Below are 24443 nucleotides of genomic sequence, written 5' to 3'. Positions count from 1 at the left end.
TGGCTGAGGTATGAGGTATATGAATCAATTGGTAAGAGAAATTAAAAAGACATCAGAAAAATCCAAATAAAACAGTAAATTACTGGATGAAAATATAGACTATCAAAGTCTTATGCGTAAAAATTCTAAGTTAAGGAAAAAAATCTATAACAGGTCCTTGAATCAGAGCCCAATTAAAATGATTTAAGCAATGAAACATTTACCCAGTCAGTAGCCAGGATTACAGAAAGTTACCACACTATGAAAGACAGAAAAAGGGACCAGATTATAGGAGCCAAGGTTTGGGGATACTAGTCTGTGAGTATTTTCAGAGTGAGTGTGGACACAAGGAAAACCTATGTCTAACAATGTTAAACACAGTAAACTCTAGTCTTCACATTAGGTTCAAAACCTTTGCATTGACCTAGAATTGCATCAATCCATCTTGGATTGGGTTTTCTTTGGCCCTGTGCAATGGCTCTTTTGTGTATATCTTGTCCTTGAATCAGACAGAATTATTAAGTAAAGTCCCATAATTTATTTTGAATAATTCATGGCATCATTTTTATAGTCTCAAGCTTTGGGGGCATGCATTGACATTATAGCAAATGTATCTTAAACTTATAGTACTGAAAAATAAAAAAAAATAAAGAAAATCTTAATGCTAGTGACATGTCCTTGAAATATAAAAAAGGAGAGAAAAAATAAAAAACCTGAAATAGTATATTGCACCTGAAAGAATATATACTAAAAGAATTTTTAAAATTCAAAAATATAGCTTATAATCATTGACATGCTATGTCAGCTAAGAAAATATAGAATGCAAGGCGTTCTTACCAAAAATGAGATCCATTTCCTCTTCTTATCTGGCCATGACCCACTGTGAATGAAAACAAATGGATTGAGCAATGGTACAAATATGTAGATATCAATATCCCCAAAATTCTCAATAGCCCAAATAATTACAATAGCAAACAAACACACTATCATATTTCACATAAGTTGCTGTAGGGCATTTTTTAAAAGCCTATGAATCGATGGATATTTGTCACAATTTTTACAAATGTAGCAATCTTTCAACCTTGGTAATAAACATATTTTTAAACAAAGTGAAACTCATTTTTGGGTTTAGAACATCATCAAGAAATCTAGATATCATTCTGGTGGGAATAAAGTAGTGTGCTGAAGAGTATAAATGATGGGTGCTCCTTTTTTGGAGGCTTTTTAGGGATACAAATGCCCTGAGATTAAATGCCCATTCACATATTTAGAAATGTGGGAAGGTTGGGGGTTATAAAATGTATTTCACTTCAGCTACTAGAATGGGCCTTACCTCATGGTAGGGGCAGGCAAAATAACGAGAGATTGTTAAAAAAAATTCCAAAAATCATGTTTAAAAACCCCTTAAAATCAATTGAGATATTTAGCACATTAAATATTCCAAAGGTCGTTATACAATTATAACCAGTTCTGAAGAAGTCCATCTATCCTCTATGTGACAATTTACAAAATCAAAAATAGAAAAGCTGTTTTTCCATATATGGGCTTAATTACAATTATATTTGTTCAATATGGTTATAGGGGAAAAGCAACAGAATTTAACAGTATTTAAAACTCAGTACATTAAAATGATTCAGTGTAACAGAACTTTAAATCACAAAGTTAAATCCGTAAACAAAGCAAACAGTAAAATGCAATAGAAATACAGAGATTTTTATAAACCAAAGGAGTCTGAAATGCCTTAAAAATATAACCTTCAGCCTCTTTAAAGTTCCTTGGGTTTTTTATACATTTAGATGCCTATTGTCAGAAGGCAGGAAATCAGTTAAGCAATGGGGGTTAAATGACCTGCTGAGGGCCACACTGCCAGCAAGTGTCTCAGGACAGATTCCAACCAAAGACCACCCATCTCTAGGCCTGGCTCCCACTGAGACACCCTGTTGCCTCACCAAAGTTAGCTAAAAGATTGTACAGAGATGAATTTTTTTCCCTGACAGGCAGGTGAAGTCAATAAAAGGATCAACGCAATTAAAAGATATCCTTGTAAAATAGCCATGTTTTTAAGTTTCTGCTTGGAAAAAAACCTTTCTTCTTTCCCTTTTTCTCTCTTCCCTCCTACAATCCTCCTTCTGCCCCAGTCCACGTGGCTAATCTTAGCCTAAGGGAAAATTACCCCATTTGTTACCAGCTGGTAGAAATGAGTCCTGAGTGATGACCAATCTGCTCCAAGGCTAGAGTTTGTTGGGCAGGCAGGTCACCAGGTGATTGTGATCAGGGTTAAACAGGGACTGGGTGAGTGAGGGAGAGCACCAGGGTGGGCAGGGCCAGGACAGTGGGCACCAGGTGAGAATGGAGCACAGCCAGGCCAACGGGAAAGGCTCAAGAAAGTCCGAAGTGGATGCCAGCAGGTAGGCTGGCAGGGAAGGGCCAGGCTGGGAGCCAGTGAGCTATCTAATGGCTGGAATGAGCAGCAGCTTTGCCAGGGTAAAAAACCTTGGCTAGAGAAATGTGTATCAAAAAAAAAAAATTCTAGGCACTAGCTATTAAAGCTGAACTTAGTAGACAAAAGTATCAGAAAAGAATCAGAAGATTGAGATATTTCGTTTTCCTGAGGTGGTTATGCCAAACTGTAATAGATAAATTTTGGGGGGAAACTGAGGCAGGTAGAAATTAGTTTCTCTCTGCAAGGAGTATTATAGTTTTAGAGGTTTATTAAAGGTTAAGGATTAAAGAAAATACATAATAAGAAAGCACGTGTCTAGGCCCAGAGAGGCCTAGGAAACCTCCCCTACATTATGAAAGAGACGTGTCTGCTTGGAAGCGGCAACAGGAAAGAGACCTTAGTAGGAGGGGAACTCCTATAAATAATAATTTGTGATCTCACCCAGGTGAGAATTCAGTGCGATTACAAAGCATTCTGGGAAGTGAGCAAGGACTCCTGGGGTTTGGAGTCCAGAGTTCAAGTCTCCATTTTTACAGTATACACACAGATTTATACAAAAGTACATATATTATACATATGTGTGCATACACACTTGTGTATAATTGTCCTATGGCTAACCTATCTTTGATGTTAGTGGTTCTTGGATAGTAGATCCGAATTCCATCCATAGATCCATATTTTCTAGGTTGATAGATCCTGCAATGGTCTGTACAGTGCCTGCAAAGCTTTTGAGACACCAGAGTCAACTCCATGGTACTATGAAACTAATTCAGTCCAATTCAACAAGCATTTATTAAGCATCAAATAAGTATAATAAAGTTGAAAAAATAGGGCAATATAATACATAGAAAGTTTCCCTCAAAAACGGAAAGACCTGAGTTCCAATCCTGCTTCTACCAGGTAGTAGACCCTGGAAAAATTATTTAATTTCTCAGTTTCCTAAAAGAAACTGTCAACCTGCATTGGTAGAGGAAGTTTCTTTACTCTTGAGTTCCCTATAGCAATGAGCATATAGGTCAAGTTTCTATCTATATATTCAAGGAAGTCTCTGATTTAGGCATTGGGATTTCAAAGAAAAATGAAGAGTTAGACATAAAAATAAGTTTTTGGTAGAAGTGAATTGCTTGGTTAGCCTTATTTTACCAAATAGTATTATGAATTTGATTTCATGATATTTCCTTCATGTGACCTGTTTTCTAAGTGAAATTTCTCTTTAGCTTCAGTTTACCTGAATATGATTTCATCCACCCAAGCAACCTGCTTGACTGGGATTTCCCTCATGCAGATGACCCATGGCCTGGGTGCATAAAAAATCTCAATCATGTATAGTCTGATGCTCTCAAACTTGGTGGGTGCCCAAGACCATGCAAGTCGCTTACTGATTAGAATTGTCTCCACTGTGAGACAATATCCATAGAAGCTCAATGCCCTTATCTAATTCATAACCTTGCTCTGTTAGGGCAAAGTAAAGTTCCTTTATTAAATGGGGGAGGGGTGACCTGAGAGTGCTTTGTTTCATCCTAACATTAAACCTGAAATAAAAGATTCCTGGGATTAGAGGTTGTCACCACAAAAAGAACTGCTTGTTATATTCAAGAGACAAAAGGGGAAAATACATACATATCCACATATACACAATAGAGAGATATTAGAGACAGAGGGAGGGAAGGAAGTAGAGAGTCTTAAAGGATGAACATACATTGCATGTTTTGTTGAATTTATTTTGTTTGATATTTTTGGGATTCAAAGGTATCTTGGATTTCAAGTTCCCATTCAAATGAGTGGGGAAGAAAAAAATAACTCAAAATAACCTACAAAACAAATGTTTTTCAATAGTCAATGAACTAATTTTTCCTCATTCCCCTTTCATGGCTACTGTTGTCTCTAGTGAAAGCAAACTATGACCATAACAAGGGTTACAAGATACAGCAGAATGAACAGTGACTGAATTTAAAGTAAGAGGATATAGGCTAAGTTCTTGTTCTACCACAAAATAGTTGAGTAACCTTTTAAAAAATACTTTTCTAAGACTCTTTATGAAGAATAATAAGCCATAGTTTGCCTATCTTGTGGTATTGTGAGGATCAAATGAGATAATGAATGGAAAACATTATATAAATCTGTGATGTTATGGTATGAGACAGTCTGATATATTATGAAAATATGTTATCTTAATCTTGTTATTAAAGAGATTATATTGCTCTGCTCTTAAATATGTGTGGATGTTTCCTGGCTTAAGCTAAAGTACTTTTTTAAATTAAATTTTAATATTTTTGCCAGATTATATGTCAATACAATCTTCAATAATGGTTTTCAGACATTTTGTAATCCAAATTCTCTTCCACTCTAACATCTCTCACCTCCCCAATATAGCTATTAATATAGGTTGTAGGTGTGTTATTATACAATACATATTTCCATCTTCATCATATTGTGAAAAAAAAGATATACTGGGGAAAAAAATCTTAGAAGCAATAAAATGAAAAAAATTAGACTCCATCAGTTCCTTTCATTGTGGTGCATGGCCTTTTTTTGTCACAGATCCCTTGGAGTTCTGGACCCTTGCATTGTTGATGATAATAATTAAGTCATTTACAGTATATAATAATACTTTATTCATGTTCCTATGTTAAATATTCTCCTGGTTCTGCTTACTTCACTTTTCATCACTTCATAGAAGTCTTTCAAAAGAAGTTTTTTTTCATCAATTTGTTTATCATTCCTTATGTTGCAATTGTCTTGAATTCCAATTGTGTATCATAATTTGTTCAGTCAGGTGTTTATCACCACAAAAAGAACTGCTATAAGTATTTTGTACTAGTTTGTCCTTTTCCTCTATCTTTGATCGCTTTGCAATACAGAAGAGGTAGTGATATTGCTGGATCAAAGGATATGCAGTGTTTTATGGCTCTTTGGGAATGGTTCCAAATTTCACTCCAGAATTGTTATATCAGTCTACAGTTCCACCAACAGTTTATTTGTTCCCCAATTAAAGTGTTGCTTTAAAATATCAAAATTGAATGGAAATGAGAAAGTTTGCTATCCAGGAATGAGCCATGATTTTGTATATAGGTTCTTTCTCCATTTCTATAAAATAGGTATAGTTCCTCATTACCTCAGACCTGGAATGTTGCAATAATCAGCTGGTTGGACTTGAGCCTCTCCTGATTCTAGTCTAAGTTCAGCTGTTCAAGTGAGCTACCTGTTGTTCAGGTTGACAATGACATATGCATTCCCATTAAATAAACTCCCATGGCTCTATATGATCTCTAGAATAAAATATAAAATACAATGTTTCACATAAATACCTTCACAACCTGTCTCTTACCCACCTTCCTAACATTCTGCCCTCCACATACTTTATAACATAGTGACCCTGGACTTCTCGATGTTACTCTCATAAGACACTTCATTTCCATTCCCATCTCTATTTCTTCACATCCCTGGCTTCTTGCAAATACTAGCTAAAATCCTACCTCCTATAAGAAGCTTTTCTGGAACCTCTTAATGCATATGCCTTCCCTCTAAAATAAACTCCAGGTTACCTTGACTATATCATGTTTGTACATGGCGATTTGAGGTCTGTGGCTTACTCATAGAAGATGAGCACTACTGGTAGATCGTTCAGGGAGGACTAACACCTCTGGTGTGAGGGCTTACCAAGTCCTTCTCTGGACTACTTATCTGCCTTTGGTGACTACCTTTCACCTAATGCTCACATACGGTTCCAATAGGCATGGGGAGTAGTCACACCATGGTAAAGTCAGGTAAAACTAGACTTTTCAAGAGAGCTAACCCACATTGAGGCTAACCAACAAGTTCAAACCTCCCAGTAAGTTAGAAGAATGTCTGTTCCAGCCATGGAAAGGTTTCTCCCAGTTGCATGGAGGATTAGAACAACTTGTTCCAAAGGCCATGAATGTAACTGAAGTAGATGCTGTGGCGTGCTTAGAGCTTTCTCAAACATCAAAAATATTAAGGTCATACTGACTTTTGTCTTGCCTCTGGACTCTGATGACCCTGGAAGAGAGGGTGAAGTTCACAACTTTTTGCAACTCGGCCTTAAATCCAAATCACCCTTGAAGCAAGACATCTCTTATAATGTAATGCCATTGACCAGATTTTAAAATATAGTTCTTCCTGACTCCAAGTCCAGCTATATGCCAGCTAGCTATCTCTAGGCATCTCTCCATGCAGTGGGAATACATATGTATACTACATAAGTGTTAAAGAGCTTTATAAAGAAGGGTCTCCTATTGAGAGTGAGATTTGAACTGAGACTTCAAAGAAAGCAGAGAAGCATCAGGTAACGATGAAGAGAGATCAGTTGTTATATTTAAGAAATCTCTAGCCTTTTGCATATATTTTTCTAACAGGGATAATGGTGTACATTTGTATAAATGGTACACATTTGTAGAGAATACAGTTGAATCTGACTCCAACCTACAAACCATGCAATCAAGTTGGTAGGCCCCTGATGAATTTCTCTGGTCAATATTGCTTTTGTTTCTAAATGATGGAAGTGTACAGCACAGCTACCACTGAAACTGCACACAGGAATTTCATGAATTTGTTTTCACTATTGACTCAGAGGTCATAAGACATTTTGGTTAGTTGGGCACTAGAATCATGCTCAGTAATGAAAGAGGAAAAAATGGTTGGGTTTGTACCAGCAAAACTAAGTGTCCATTTCATCACTTTAAAGTCTTTTCATTTCTATATGCTTTTCTCTCTCTACCACTATTGAAGGAATTGTTTTTCATTCTTCACCTACTTTTCTACAACAGGCTTCTATTCTTTTTCATCTTATTGCCCATTCCCTTTTCTTCTTCTCTAGTTCACTTACCATAGATCCATCTTACTTTAAGCAGCTTGCTATACTGGAAGAGTACCTAATCTAAAAGAAGACCAGAATTCAATTTCCAGGTCCATCACCAGTAGCTATTTTATGTACAAATTATTTTAATACCTTTAAGCCTCATTTTTCTTTTCTGGGAAAAAAGGATAATACTATTTCCCAAAGGTTAATGAAATGATGTGTACTAAATTTTTAACCTTTGGGCAAAAAAGCACTAAGATTTTGGGAACAATCTATGAAAATTATTTTTCTTCCCTTTCTCATTTCCAGTTATACAGCATCCTCTGACTGCTCCCTCACTATCTGGAAACATACCAATATTTCCTTCATTCTAAAACAAACAAACATGTCACTTGATCTATCCCCATTAATTAATCTCACATCTTTTTCTGCTAAGTATTATCTTCTTCTTGCAAAGTATTATGCTACATCTCCTTCTGGAGACCAAAATCTTGGCAAAGGTCCTCTACAAAGATGCCTCAACTTTCTTCAGTCTTTTTACTTTCTACAGTCTGGCTTCTGCCCTCATCATTTAACTTGTATCTTCAATTTTGAATTGCTCTAAGAGATTTCTCAAAGATGTCTTAACTGTGAAATCTACTAGACTTTTCTCAACATTGATTCTTCTTGGCACCTGTCCACCCTATGACAGTGTTGATCAATCTCTTTGCTTAGTTTTTCTCTCTAGGTTTTTGTGACACTTCTTTCTTATGTTTCTTCTCCTACCTATTTGACCATTTATTTTTAATTCCTTTTAATTCCATGGCTGCATCTTCAGTCATGCCACTCTTCCTAATTGTGGGTATCCCATAGGGCTCTATTCTTTTCTATCTTCTCTTCTCCCTCTATACTATTTCACTTGGTGATCATATTAACTTCAATGGAATCTATTATAAGTTCTATGCTGATACATATCAAACTTACATACCATAGAGCCCTAACCTCTATGTTGACTTTAAGGTTTGCATATGTAATATCTATCTAAAACTGGATGTCCTTGTAGTTATCTTTAAATCAATGAGTTTGAAACTGAACTCATTATCTTTCCACTAAAACCCTTCTATATTACCATAATAGGACATCCTCTTGCTCCAAGGCACCCAGATTCATAACTGAGGTCTCATTCTCAACTGTTCATTATCTCTCACCCTCATATCCAACAATGTGTAGCCAAAGTTTATAAATTTTACAGACAGCTGGAAAAACTTTGTCCCAGAAACTGGCATATGAACTGTGTCTTGAATAAATTAAGGAATTCTAAGAAGCAAAGGATTAGGGAGAACATCCTGAGCATGAGTGGACTGACAGTTCAAAAGTACCAACATGCACAAGGGACAATTATTAAGGCAGTTTGTATGGAATATAGGATATGTAGAAAAGAACTAAGTGTAAGAAGACTAGAAAGGTAGGAAATGGCCATAGGAAGAGCTTGACAATTCCTGTCTCTCTTATACAGTACTTCTCTAGTCCATATGATTAATTTATTTTTCACTCCTTCCTCTCTTCCTTTGCCACATGCATATGACTTATCCATTCCTTCTTCCAAACCTATAATTGCATTTTGTCTCTGAATTAGAATGTTCTGTCTCTACCCTTCTACCCAAACAAACCAAAGCTTCCATCTGTCCTTTCAGGCTCAAATAAAACTCTAAATTGTTCTTCTCTATTAAATCTCCTCTCAACTACTACAAGTCATAATAATCTTCTCTTTCTCTAAGTTCCTTGTATATTTAAAATTTGTACCATTCTATAGTCATGTCACATAATTTACACTTAATTGTTTCCTACTCATTTCATGGTTTTGTGTTTGCTACAGGTAGTTTATGCAGTCTGTGAGAGCAGTAATCATGCAATATATTTTGTTTATATCAAAAAGTTTCTAGTACAATTAAGGAAATAGTATGTAAGCAATAAATATTTGATTGCTTGATCAATGTCTAGCTTTTAACACTCAGAAAAGGAACTGTACTCATGCATGATACTTCTTGCTATCTCCACAAATTCCTAGGTACTCTGAGACAATTGCATGAAGTGGCATATGAGGTTGCCCAGAAATCTTTTATTTGTCTACTATATATAAAAAGCATGATATTAAAAATTTGGGGTGAGTGAGGAAAGAGGGATAATCGTGTCTCCCCCAGCCAACACACACAAACACACATGCCCACAGAGATATATAGATATATAGATATATATATGCACATATATATATTTCCCTTTCAAAGTGATAGTCACAGATCTTAGCTAGAGAGCATGAATTCATCTTAACTGTCACATAAACTTCAAACACATTTCAATACTTCACAGCCTTGATTGTATGGTTTCCCATGTTGGATAATGTGCAAATTATACATAATTCAGCCTCTATTCCTAGCATAATATTTAGAGACGATTTAATTATGCACATGCTCGAGCATCCACATGCTATTGATACACATATGCTTAGCTATGCGTGCCCAATATATATGTGCATATATCTAAGCTGTTTTGTATTAATGATCCTTTCTCGAGGTTATATTTTTAAAATAATTCCATTACCAAAATGAATGGCAATACATTTCCTTTAGCCCCAGGTGACTATCATTCCCATTCAGAAGTGGTTATTGCAGGACTGAAAAGATCTTTTGCATTCCATTAGTGGTTGTCTTTATTGAAGTTAGTTTAATGTAACATGCTTCTATGATTTTTGGTTTTTAAAGTAAGCTAAGTCCCTTTGGAAGTGTTTGAGCACAAGCGTGGGTGAAAAACATGTAGCCACTATACTTAAACTTTAAAAGAAAAAGCACTTTCTTGAAATATTTCAAGAATGAGAGAGCTGCAGAAAGGATCTTTGCTTTATATAAACACATAACTCCCAATAACTATAGAGGGAATTGGATATGCCTGAGCAAGAGAGACTGTTCTGTACCTCTTTTGTTTAAGGGGCTTATATATTTCTTTTCTTCTTGAAACTTTTAAAGGGTTTCTATTAAATTTCGTCTCTCTGGAAAATCAGGAAATTATATTTGGTTTTATCTTTATTCAAATAATTAAGATTTATATACTTTATTCTCCCTGAGTCTCACCCCTAAAAACATCTTGACCCAAAGGCATCATTAGATTTCCAGGAGTGAATATATTAATATTTGTCCTTTCTGGACTTCCGGTTAAGATGGCGGCTTAGAGAAAGCTGAAGTTCAGATCTCCGGAAAACCCTTCCTGACCGATTTCAAACTAGAAGCTCCTAAGGCGCCGAAATTCAAAACGATCAACAGCACAGACCCTGGGAACCCTCCTCCTGGACCTGGACCCGGTTCAAAAGGTACGGCTCCCCTTAAAAGCCAGAACCCGAGATCCCTCGGACCTCAGGGGTAGGAGCGCAGAGTCCAAGGCTCCCGGAAGCGGCAGCCGCGCTGGGCTCAGAGAGCAGGGTCTGAGGAACAACAACCCTCAGGGTCTTCTACCCAAGTCCCAGTCCGGGTGAAAGTTACTGCCTGGGGCTTCCGCTGCAGAGAGCCGGTTGGTCCGGGTGAAAGTTACTGCCTGGGGCCTCCGCTGCAGAGAGCTGGTCAAAACAACAGCAACCCTCAGGGCGGGCAAGACAGCCTCACGGGCTGGATCCTGCTATCCAAGTCTCAGTGAAAGTCTGTGCTCTCGGAGCTTGGGGAAGCGGCAGCCCATCCCCCCGCAGGCCGACGAAACAGCCTCACGGCCAGCGATTCTGAAGGCAACTTCCGGAAATCGAGCCAGGGGGAGAGTGTGGCCTCGTGGTCCGACCCTTCCATTCCAGTTCCAGTGAGGCATATTCAGTTTAACCCAGGGAACGCTCATAGAACCAACATCTGCCCAGGACTAAAGCCTCTGATCACCAGACAAAGACAAGAAAAGCCAATCCTCCACGTTCAGAGATGACAAACTCCACAGAAGCACCGAAGCCCCAAAATACCAAGAAAAATAAGAAGAAAGGGGCGACTCTGGACACATTCTATGGAGCCAAAATACAAAATACAGAGCAGATAGAAGAAGATATACAAGAAAATTCTCCAAAATCCTCCAAAGGAAATAGAAACTCTCCACAAACCCATGAAGAATTTGAATCAGAAAGGACCAAAAAGATGGAAGCCCTCTGGGAGGAAAAGTGGGAAATGATGCAAAAGAAATTCACGCATCTACAAAACCAGTTTGACCAAACTGTAAAAGAAAACCAGGCTTTAAAGCAAGAACTAATAAAGCAAAGCCAAAACACCAAGAAATTAGAAGAGAACATAAAATATCTCACCAACAAGGTGATAGATCTGGAAAACAGGGGGAGAAGAGAAAATTTAAGAATAATTGGACTCCCAGAAAAGCCAGAAATAAACACCAAACTGGACATGGTGATACAAGATATAATCAAAGAAAATTGCCCAGAGATTCTAGAACAAGGGGGCAATACATCCACTGACAGAGCTCACAGAACACCTTCTACACTAAACCCCCAAAAGACAACTCCCAGGAATGTAATTGCCAAATTCCAAAGCTATCAAACAAAAGAAAAAATCCTACAGGAAGCCAGAAAAAGACAATTTAGATATAAAGGAATGCCAATCAGGGTCACACAAGACCTTGCAAGTTCTACTCTGAATGATCGTAAGGCATGGAACATGATCTTCAGAAAGGCCAGAGAGCTGGGTCTCCAACCAAGAATCAGCTACCCAGCAAAACTGACTATATACTTCCAAGGGAAAGTATGGGCATTCAACAAAATAGAAGACTTCCAACTTTTTGCAAAGAAAAGACCAGAGCTCTGTGGAAAGTTTGATACCGAAAATCAAAGAGCAAGGAATACCTGAAAAGGTAAATATTAAGGAAAGGGGAAAAATGTTATCTTCTTTTACTCAAACTCTCTTCTATAAGGACTACATTTATATCAACCTATGTATACTAATATGTGGGGAAAATGTAATGTATAAATAGGGGGTAAAGAAAGACCAAATAGAATAATGGTTCTCACACAAAGATTCACAGGGGAAGGGGAGGGGAAGAAAACTCCTATAAGAAGGAGAGGAAGAGAGGGGGGGGGTTTACTTAAACCTCAATCTCAGGGAAATCAACTCTGAGAGGGAAAAACATCCAGATCCATTGGGATCTTGAATTCTATCTTACCCAACAAGGGTAAGGAGAAGGGAAAACCAAGGGGGGGAGGGGGAGAGGGAGAACAAAAAGGAAGGGAAAGAGAGGGGGGAGGGGGAGGGAACAAAAAGGGAGGGACTAAAAAGGGAAACATCAAGGGAGGGGACAAGGGGGACTGATTCAAAGTAAATCACTGGACTAAAAGGTAGAGCCGAAGAAGAAAAGGTTAGAATTAGGGAAGGCAATCAAAATGCCAGGGAGTCCACAAATGACAATCATAACTTTGAACGTGAATGGGATGAACTCACCCATAAAACGTAGACGAATAGCAGAATGGATTAGAATCCAAAACCCTACCATATGTTGTCTTCAAGAAACACACATGAGGCGGGTTGACACCCACAAGGTCAGAATTAAAGGATGGAGTAAGACCTTCTGGGCCTCAACTGATAGAAAGAAGGCAGGAGTGGTAATCATGATATCTGATAAAGCCAATGCAAAAATAGACCTGATCAAAAGGGATAGGGAAGGTAATTATATTTTGTTAAAAGGGACTCTAGACAATGAGGAAATATCATTAATCAACATGTATGCACCAAATAATATAGCACCCAAATTTCTAATGGAGAAACTAGGAGAATTGAAGGAAGAAATAGACAATAAAACCATACTAGTGGGAGACTTAAACCAACCATTATCAAATTTAGATAAATCAAATCAAAAAATAAATAAGAAAGAGGTAAAAGAAGTGAATGAAATCTTAGAAAAATTAGAATTAATAGACATATGGAGAAAAATAAATAGGGATAAAAAGGAATACACCTTCTTCTCAGCACCACATGGCACATTCACAAAAATTGACCATACATTAGGTCACAGAAACATAGCACACAAATGCAAAAAAGCAGAAATAATGAATGCAGCCTTCTCAGATCACAAGGCAATAAAAATAATGATTAGTAATGGTACATGGAAAACCAAATCTAAAACCAATTGGAAATTAAACAATATGATACTCCAAAACCGTTTAGCTAAAGAAGAAATCATAGAAACAATTAATAATTTCATCAAGGAAAATGACAATGGCGAAACATCCTTTCAAACCTTTTGGGATGCAGCCAAAGCGGTAATCAGAGGCAAATTCATATCCCTGAAAGCTCATATTAACAAACAAGGGAGAGCAGAGATCAATCAATTGGAAATGCAATTGAAAAAACTCGAAAGCGATCAAATTAAAAACCCCCAGCAGAAAACCAAATTAGAAATCCTAACAATTAAGGGAGAAATTAATAAAATCGAAAGTGATAGAACTATTGATTTAATAAATAAGACAAGAAGCTGGTACTTTGAAAAAACAAACAAAATAGACAAAGTACTGGTCAATCTAATTAAAAAAAGGAAGGAAGAAAAGCAAATTCACAGCATTAAAGATGAAAAGGGGGACAGCACCTCCAATGAGGAGGAAATTAAGGCAATCATTAGAAATTACTTTGCCCAATTATATGGCAATAAATACACCAATTTAGGAGAAATGGATGAATATATACAAAAATACAAACTGCCTAGACTAACAGAAGAGGAAATAGAATTCTTAAATAATCCCATATCAGAAATTGAAATCCATCAAGCCATCAAAGAACTTCCTAAGAAAAAATCCCCAGGGCCTGATGGATTCACCTGTGAATTCTATCAAACATTCAGAGAACAGTTAACCCCAATACTATACAAACTATTTGACATAATAAGCAAAGAGGGAGTTCTACCAAACTCCTTTTACGACACAAACATGGTACTGATTCCAAAACCAGGCAGGTCAAAAACAGAGAAAGAAAACTATAGACCAATCTCCCTAATGAATATAGATGCAAAAATTTTAAATAGGATACTAGCAAAAAGACTCCAGCAAGTGATCAGAAGGATCATTCACCATGATCAAGTAGGATTCATACCAGGGATGCAGGGCTGGTTCAACATTAGGAAAACCATCCACATAATTGACCACATCAACAAGCAAACTAGCAAGAACCACATGATTATCTCAATAGATGCAGAAAAAGCCTTTGATAAAATACAACACCCATTCCTATTAAAAACACTAGAAAGCATAGGAATAGAAGGGTCATTCCTAAAAATAATAAACAGTATATATCTAAAACCAACAGCTAATATCATCTGCAATGGGGATAAACTAGATGCATTCCCAATAAGATCAGGAGTGAAACAAGGATGCCCATTATCACCTCTACTATTTGACATTGTACTAGAAACACTAGCAGTAGCAATTAGAGAAGATAAAGAAATTGAAGGTATCAGAATAGGCAAGGAGGAGACCAAGTTATCACTCTTTGCGGATGACATGATGGTCTACTTAAAGAATCCTAGAGATTCAACCAAAAAGCTAATTGAAATAATCAACAACTTTAGCAAAGTTGCAGGATACAAAATAAACCCACATAAATCATCAGCTTTTCTATATATCTCCAACACAGCTCAGCAGCAAGAACTAGAAAGAGAAATCCCATTCAAAATCACCTTAGACAAAATAAAATACCTAGGAATCTATCTCCCAAGACAAACACAGGAACTATATGAACACAACTACAAAACACTCGCCACACAACTAAAACTAGACTTGAACAATTGGAAAAACATTAACTGCTCATGGATAGGACGAGCCAATATAATAAAAATGACCATCCTACCCAAACTTATTTATCTATTTAGTGCCATACCCATTGAACTACCAAAATACTTCTTCACTGATTTAGAAAAAACCATAACAAAGTTCATTTGGAAGAACAAAAGATCAAGGATATCCAGGGAAATAATGAAAAAAAACACATATGATGGGGGCCTTGCAGTCCCAGACCTCAAACTATATTACAAAGCAGCAGTCATCAAAACAATTTGGTACTGGCTAAGAAACAGAAAGGAAGATCAGTGGAATAGACTGGGGGAAAACGACCTCAGCAAGACAGTATACGATAAACCCAAAGATCCCAGCTTTTGGGACAAAAATCCACTATTCGATAAAAACTGCTGGGAAAATTGGAAGACAGTGTGGGAGAGACTAGGAATAGATCAACACCTCACACCCTACACCAAGATAAATTCAAAATGGGTGAGTGACTTAAACATAAAGAAGGAAACCATAAGTAAATTGGGTAAACACAGAATAGTATACATGTCAGACCTTTGGGAGGGGAAAGGCTTTAAAACCAAGCAAGATATAGAAAGAATCACAAAATGTAAAATAAATAATTTTGACTACATCAAACTAAAAAGCTTTTGTACAAACAAAACCAATATAACTAAAATCAGAAGGGAAACAACAAATTGGGAAAAAATCTTCATAGAAACCTCTGACAAAGGTTTAATTACTCATATTTATAATGAGCTAAATCAATTGTACAAAAAATCAAGCCATTCTCCAATTGATAAATGGGCAAGGGAAATGGATAGGCAGTTCTCAGATAAAGAAATCAAAACTATTAACAAGCACATGAAGAAGTGTTCTACATCTCTTATAATCAGAGAGATGCAAATCAAAACAACTCTGAGGTATCACCTCACACCTAGCAGATTGGCTAACATAACAGCAAAGGAAAGTAATGAATGCTGGAGGGGATGTGGCAAAGTAGGGACATTAATTCATTGCTGGTGGAGTTGTGAACTGATCCAACCATTCTGGAGGGCAATTTGGAACTATGCCCAAAGGGCGACAAAAGAATATCTACCCTTTGACCCAGCCATAGCACTGCTGGGTCTGTACCCCAAAGAGATAATGGACACAAAGACTTGTACAAAAATATTCATAGCTGCGCTCTTTGTGGTGGCCCAAAACTGGAAAACGAGGGGATGCCCATCAATTGGGGAATGGCTGAACAAACTGTGGTATATGTTGGTGATGGAATACTATTGTGCTCAAAGGAATAATAAAGTGGAGAAGTTCCATGGAGACTGGAACAACCTCCAGGAAGTGATGCAGAGCGAGAGGAGCAGAACCAGGAGAACATTGTACACAGAGACTAATACACTGTGGTATAATCGAACGTAATGGACTTCTCCATTAGGGGCGGTGTAATGTCCCTGAACAACTTTCAGGGATCCAGGAGAAAAAAAACACCATCCATAAGCAAAGGATAAACTATGGGAGTGGAAACACCGAGAAAAAGCAACTGCCTGAATACAGAGGTTGAGGGGACATGACAGAGGATAGACTTTAAATGAACACTCTAATGCAAATACTATCAACAAAGCAATGGGTTCAAATCAAGAAAACATCTAATGCCCAGTGGACTTACGCGTCGGCTATGGGGGGTGGGGGGGAGGAAAAGAAAATGATCTATGTCTTTAACGAATAATGCTTGGAAATGATCAAATAAAATATATTAAAAAAAAAATATTTGTCCTTTCTGGTCACTCTTTAGATGATAATATGTGTGTGGCCAGTACAGTGAGATATACTTTTAACCAAACTCTGGATATCAACATTTTATCTAAGATGAAAGATTCATGTCTTATACTAGATAGCTCATATAATCTAAAACTTACGTTTAATTGGATCAACACAGCACAGTGGAGAGAGTGCTGGATTTGAACCCAGAAATAGTTTATTCAAATCCTGGTCTCCTCTGATATGTGCTACCTATGTGTCATTTAATATGTTACTTGGCCTTTTTGGTGCTTTTTCTTTTTCTTTAAAATGAAGGACTTTTACTAAATGACCTCTGAGTTACTATCCAGCATTGCATGTAAGATTCTAATCTTCCTCCCTACACTTGAACTAGACTTTTCAAAAAGAGTTATCTGACAAATATGCAATCTTTCATGTATTCTTACCAATACTTGTCTTTACCCATGTGATAAATAGTGGAAAGCTCTCTGTTCAGTGTCCAGGAGAAATGTTATTTTTAATATGGCAACAGTGTCTTATCCTTTTAAAAATGATTGATTATGACATTTATGAAATGTATAGTATAAAGATAATTTCAGAGGCAACATTTTCTACTACTGACACCTGAAAATTCAATGAAACCAAATTCTAAACTCTTAATAATAATGACTGATATCTGTCTAGTGTATACTTATGTATAAAGCCTTTGAATATACACTGAATGTCTTGTAGACATCATAAACTCAACTTATCCAAAACTGAACTCATCTGTCTCTTCAATTTCTCCTTCCTTCCTAACTTTCCTTTTACTATCTCAGTTTCCCTGTCACTCAGGCCTTTATCTTATAAATCTTCCTCAGCTCTTCACTCTCATCCTTAATATTCAATCAGTGACTAATCTGGTAGATTTTACTTTCATGATATCTCTTTTATAAGCCCCCTTTGCCCCTCTGCCACTGTTCTCACAAAAGCCTTTATCACATCACACATGGATCATTGCAATAGTTTTCTGATCAGTTTCCTCACCAGACAACTGACTCCATACTAGTTTTATCAGCCCTTTATCTAACTGATTTTCCTAAACCATAGGTGTGAGTATTCCACTAACCTACTTAATAAACTCCAATGGCTCCCTATTATTTCCAGGACCACTTAGGAAATCTATTTGAATTATTTATATTTTCCTGTCTTCTTATATCTTGTTCTTCCAACATACTATATTATCCAGTGGCATTGGCCTCCTTGCTCTTCCTCCCAAAATACAGTCTGGCTCCCCATTCCAGGCATTGATATTCACTGGCTGTGCCACAAACTTAGAATTTTCTTTCTTTTAATGTCTTTTTCCTTAATTCCTTAGCTTCCTAAAAAGCCCCTTCATTGAGAAACCTTTCCCAATCCTCTTTTATTCCAGTTCCTCTCTCCAATTCATCATGTCCATAGCTTGTTTTTATACAATTATCGGCCTATTAAATCTTCCATCAGACTATGATCTCCTTATGAACAGAGACCATTTTGTTGCTCTTCTTTTGTTTTTTGTCTACCTTTCTTTGTACCCTTTTATATAGGGTCTGAGACATAGTAAATACTTAATAAGTTTCTTAACTTCATTATCTTATCTGAATACATATGTATCATGTATTCACATATATATGAGTGTAAATATATAAATATTATATATGCACATGTATATATATATATGTAATCCCCTTATCCCCTTTAATAGATAAGAAAATTGAAGCCAGGTGGTGTCAGGAATTTGGTCAGAGTAACTGCTACTAAATATCTGGGTCAGTATTTGACTGCAAGCCCAGTGTTTTATCAATGCTGATTTATTGGTTCAAGAATTCTTTTGCCAACATTTTGATAACTGTTTTGATTGTTATTCCAAAAATACAGTCTTAAGGGGTTGGGAGTGGAGGGGGAATTCTTCATTCAGTTTCAGTAGTTACCCATGCCTTTGCACAAATCACCTCTCTCCTCTAGGCATCATCATTTTAATTTTCAAAATAATTTTGTAAATATCCAGAATTATGAGATCTATATTTTTCCATATTGGCAATCATTGTAATTCTATGAATGGAAATTCTATAATATCAACAGAATCTCTAAGAAAAATAACTTTTCTTTTATTATCTACATAACCCATGAGGGAAATGAGGTTATGTCCATCCTATATGCTTGAAAGTCTATGAATATTCATCATTGATCTATATATCTATTTTCATATAAACACATTTTCATTAATCACACAGAGGGGAAGAAAACATAGGACAGATAAAAAACACAGATACACCACAATTGCTTTTTATAATTTTCCCAAATGATCAAGAAACAGCCTTTGAAAGCTGTCTTATCAAGTAGATAATTTAGTGTTGTGGATCAAAGAGGGTTACTTTTTAAATTTGTTTATTCTAAAATAATAACCGTATGTTGTAGTGGAAATAGCATTATATTTGGAATCAAAAGATTTGGATCTCTTATAGAATTTAGTGCCTTCTACCAGTCTGGCCTTCAGTTGTGTCACATCTAAAAAAGAGTTTGCCAATATGACCCAAACTGTGCCTTCTCATGCTAACATTTTGTCATTCTCATTAATTCATATTTGAAATCTCATCACAGAGAGCATGAGGCAGACTACTTTTAGACAACAAGGAGAAAACTGGGAATAAAGTGCTATCTCTATGATTGAATGCATTCTGCCTATCCAAACCTGGAAATAACATCCTACTACAAGTCGTGCTATGAATTATCCTAATGCCATGAAAAGATTTAGCCAGTACAACCTTCACACATTTTACATATTTCAAACTAGGCTCTTTCTATCAACAGAGAATATGAATTGCAGAAAGATGTCAAAGGCCAGCATAATCAAATCTATATATTTGCAGGGTGCTACTTTTTTTCTTTTTCAATATTTGTAGATATTAATCAGGATAGACTGAATGTTAGTAAAAAAGATGATTCATTTTCTGGCCTCAAAAATATTCCAAGAGTTTATTGAATATGAGTGAGAGTAGAAATGACAGATTCTATAAAGTGTGAGTCAATATACATTCTGGCTTCCTAAATATACATACACACACCTGAATGACCCAGGTACTATGGAATTTAATAAAATTTAAAAGATGAATTTTCAGAAATAATTTTCCTTTACTCTAGCATAGTCCATTCATTTGTTTTGTTGTTGGCAATTTTTTTGTTATGGCTGATTCTATTTTACTGGGTTTTCTTAGCAAAGACACCACTTACCATTTCCTTCTCCAGATCATTTTACAGAAGGGGAAACTGAGGCAAATAAGGTTAAGTGACTTACTCAATTGGTAAGTATCTGAGGCATGATTTGAGCTCAAGAAAATAATTCTTCCTGACTTCAGGCCCAACATTCTGTTCCCTGTGCTACCTAGCTTCCCCTTGCACTAATGAACTCATTAATACAAAACAATGGTAGATCCTGAGAGGGAAGAGGTCAGATGAACTATGATAGGACAGTCATAGGGGCCCTAGGAACAGACAGTGGCCACCAGTGAAATTCTTTGACCCTTTCTCTGTGTTGCAAGTCCTGGATCACCAAGAAAACAAAAATACACACTGCTTATCATCATCATCATCATCATTATCATTGTCATTTTATTGTTATTATTATTACCTTATGTTATTTTTTATTCATAATATCCCATAATCCCTGCTCAAATGCATGATTTCCACAAAATCTTCTTTACCTTGACAAGTGAGATCTATTTTTCTTAAAAGCTGTTGTTTTCAAAATATATGATATTATAATAATTTATTTTCATAATATGGATATTTATTGAGGCACCATGTTTTAATGAATAGTGAATTATACTTGAATCCAGGAAGATTTGGTATCAAATTTCGGCTCTGAAGCATACTAAGTGACCCTTGGCAAATTGTTTGATCTCTGGATTCCCTAGGCAATTTCCTGGAATAAGGTGCAGAGAAGTTTGTTGTCCTATATTGGTTTAGGAAGCCCTACACCAGGAGATCATAACTTCATTGAAACATTAGGTCCAACCTTTATCCATAGAAATATAGGAAAGGTATATTCACATATCTCTCCCTCCTTCCCTCTTTCTCTAGCTCCTTTCCCCCTTTTCTCTCTCATCTGTCTAGGTATCTCTGCATTTGTCTATCCATACAGTAAAAAATAAAATACCTTGAAATTTAACTTTCATAGTGACTTACAGAGAGATATATCAATTTCACTGTGGAAATTAACACTGAGGAAGCTAAGATCTAAACAAAATACATGGGGCATCTAGATGACACCTTATATAGAGAACCATGACAGGAGACAGAATGTCTTGGGTTCAAATTTGGCTTCAGATACTTCCTAGCTGTGTGACTTGACACAAATCTCTTAACCCCAATTGTGCAGACCTTACTGCTCTTCTGTCTTGGAATCTATACTACCTCTGAATCTAAGCTAAAAGGTAAGGGTGTTTTTAAAAAATAAGTAGAACATATTAAACTGGCCCATCAACTTGCACATTTGCATAATTTCCTATATTCTGACTTCCTAGCATAGATTAGGGGAAAAACTTCTCAAAATGATTTTTGTAAAACAAATATTCACTACTCTTCCCAACAGGGTCATGGCATGCTGTTTAATCAGAAGATGTAATCATGGAGATACAGAAATGATATAGTGCTTCAGAAACACCAATATCTGGTAAGATTATGACCAGATTAATTTAGCTCAAGATTTCTTTCTAGGACTACTTTGCCAATTACTTAATTTGCTTCCTGGGTGTTTGCTACACTTGTTCTCATTCCAACTTTCTTTTCTTCAGCTAATAAATAAACCATTCATCTAACTAGCAACTTCAAATACCTGAAACTATTGTATTTATAAGCCATTTTAATGGTATAACAGAACTGAATTAACCTATTAGATAATTCTATTTTTATTAATTCATAAATTTAAGAGGTGTGACTTGTAAAACCACCCATAAAATATGTTGGACTCTGCTTTATTTTGTGTCCCAATCCCACCAAGGCATCATTTAGCATTCCACATATACAAGAATATGAGCCTTGGATGTTTTCGAAATAAATAGCTAGAATTGGAATGTATTAACAACAGTGAAAAAAACTCTGCTTACCTTTCTGGCATACTTTCAGTTTCTTCATTATCCTTGGACAGGAATGAAGGTTTAATGAGTTGTTACACAAAATTTTTACACTCTACTCCCTCTCTGTGCCAATGTACATGGCTTTCATTGATTTCCTATCTTTTTAATATTCTATTTCACTTGAGCTGTTGTCTCCCACAGGATTGTTTTTTTTTTTCTTTTCCTCCAAGTAAAGTGTGATTTAAAATAATTTTAATGAGATGTAGGAATCATTCAGCTATTCCAAATACTTATTTGGTTAATTATTCTAAATCTAATTAAGTAGCTTGACAGCAAGGTTTCTTTAGAAAGAAATACTATGGTTTTTAAGCATAACTTTTTTAGATTTTTTTAAAAGAAAAAAAGTATATAAATTTATGGAATAGTAGATTACTTAATCGCAGGTGGGGGCAATTTTAAGAATCAAGCTGAATATACTCCTCAATTGAAAATGATCATAATAATGAATACCACATTCAGCAAACTTTGAGGAGAAATGATCTGGGAATAATTTGTTGTTTTTATTGTTTTTTTTTTATTTTTAAGAGTTTCAGTAAAAATATTTGTAATAGGTTCTTTTTCTTTAGGCTCACTGAAAACATCTCGGGTTCAATTCAAGTAGCAGATTGGACATAGGAATGATATATACCTTTTCCTCTCCCCAAAATGAATTTATTTCTCCTAAAATGTCTTTTTGTATTTCTAGTCCTTTTCATGTTACCTATGTACTGTTATGATTATTAGGAATTATGACATCTTCTGTATTAAAATATAAGTTACTGTTTTATTGGCTAGCATTATGTTTAGGCAGTTGTGGACAATAGCTTTGTTTCTGACAATTCTTTAATTTGTCTTATCTATCTTAGTTGAACTCTGAAGGATATTTTGGACTTTGTAATTTTGTTATATGTATTTACCATTTGGTTTTGAAGGATATAAATATTTGGGAGTATAATTCTTGCCATTTTATTTTTTTTTATTTTACATTGCAATTTAATTTAACTAAAAAGTATGTCATGCACACATTTCCCCAAAAGAGTACATTTTTCCAGATTATATGTTGATAGAATTTTCAATAATTATTTCCTCACATTTAGTTCACTATTTTCAAATCTAGCATTCTTATCACAGTATCCATAATAGATTCAACAAGATGGTTAAATAAGAAAAAAGCCATATGAATAAATATAACTTTTTTTTCAAAAATCTATGCCATACACCCAGAACAATACATTCATACATTCAGAATCAAATTCATAGCAACAAATACCTAAATAAATAATAGTAAATTAGCAAATTGACTTGGTGTCTAAGAAGCTTCGAGAAAGACCAAACCAACAGAAAATAGAGGAAAAATGGCTATTATAAGTAAAATAGTGTGTTTAATTGAAAATAAGAAGGGAAAACATCGAGATTGTAAATAAAAGTGATACTTTAAAAGACTAACAAAGTCAACAAACAATTAAGAAATCTAGACCTCCCAAAAAATCATAAACAAAAAACAGAAAAAGCAATACTGTCTTCAAAATTAGAAAAGATAGTATAACGAACATACAAGGGCAGGCAAAATCAAGAAAAATGTCAGAGATTATCCCAGAGATCTATGCTAATAACTATGAGAATCTAAAAGATTTATCTACAGAAATAGAAAACAGTAAAATGAACAAAACAAAGCAACCAACCTAAATTGATCTGTCACAGGAATTAACATCAAAGAGGCAACTACATGGCAGAGTAGATAGCATTCCAATATTTGTTTAGGAAGGACATAATTTCAAATCTGGCCTCAGATATAGCCTAGTTGTTTGACCCTGGTCAAGTCACTTAACCCCAAATTGTCCAGTATTTACTGCTCATCTGTCTTAAATTGATACTAAGACAGGAGGTAAGACTTAAAAGAAACATGAACCCAAAGAAGAGACTGATATCAGATGGTTTCTTAAATGAACTTTAGTAAAGTTAAAACAGATAGACAAGCAATTACTATAATATATGTGTTGGTATAGCTCCACCTCTATGATAAATATGATGTTTATTCTTTTATTTATTTTTAAATTTTTCCAGGATTATACAAGTGTTAAGTGAAATATATTTCCATATTGTTAATTTCTGTAAGTGAATAATTTTATAAAACCAAATTCCCAAAACATATATTCAATTGAATAAGTGAAAAATCATATCCTTTCATCTACATTCCTACTCCAGCAGTTCCTTCTCTAGAGTTGGATAGCATTCTTTATCAAAAGTCCCTCAAAATTGTCCTGTATCATTGTATTATTGATATTGAATCATTCCACAATGTTGTTTTTATGGTATACAATGTTCTCCATGTTCTGCTCATTTTACTCTACATCACTTCATGTAAGTCTTTCCAACTCTTTCTGAAATCATCAGGTCCATCATTCCTTACAGCACAATAGTATTCCATCACATAGTGATTATTCTTAAACAAAGCAAAGATGAAGAGAAGAGTTCAAGTCAATTAGTGAATATTGACATAAATATAATGCACCTATAAAAATATGTTACTATGATGTAGAATTA

The 24443-nt window shown here is 35.6% G+C and overlaps 1 protein-coding gene across 13 annotated transcripts in view; it reads left to right on the top strand.

The window, feature by feature from the left end:
* Nucleotides 1-24443, top strand: part of MGAT4C (MGAT4 family member C) — a 1236972-nt gene that overhangs the window by 1076628 nt on the left and 135901 nt on the right. For all 13 annotated transcript variants that reach the window (XM_056798595.1, XM_056798596.1, XM_056798593.1 and 10 more), the window contains one exon: nucleotides 21377-21457. The gene's annotated coding sequence lies outside the window, so the exon portion shown is untranslated. The remainder of the gene's footprint in view (nucleotides 1-21376; nucleotides 21458-24443) is intronic.

Source organism: Monodelphis domestica, chromosome 5 (genome assembly GCF_027887165.1).
Source record: "Monodelphis domestica isolate mMonDom1 chromosome 5, mMonDom1.pri, whole genome shotgun sequence".
Classification (NCBI taxonomy): domain Eukaryota; kingdom Metazoa; phylum Chordata; class Mammalia; order Didelphimorphia; family Didelphidae; genus Monodelphis; species Monodelphis domestica.
The sequence above is the reverse complement of the archived record's forward strand: the minus strand, read 5'-3'. Positions and strand labels throughout refer to the sequence as shown.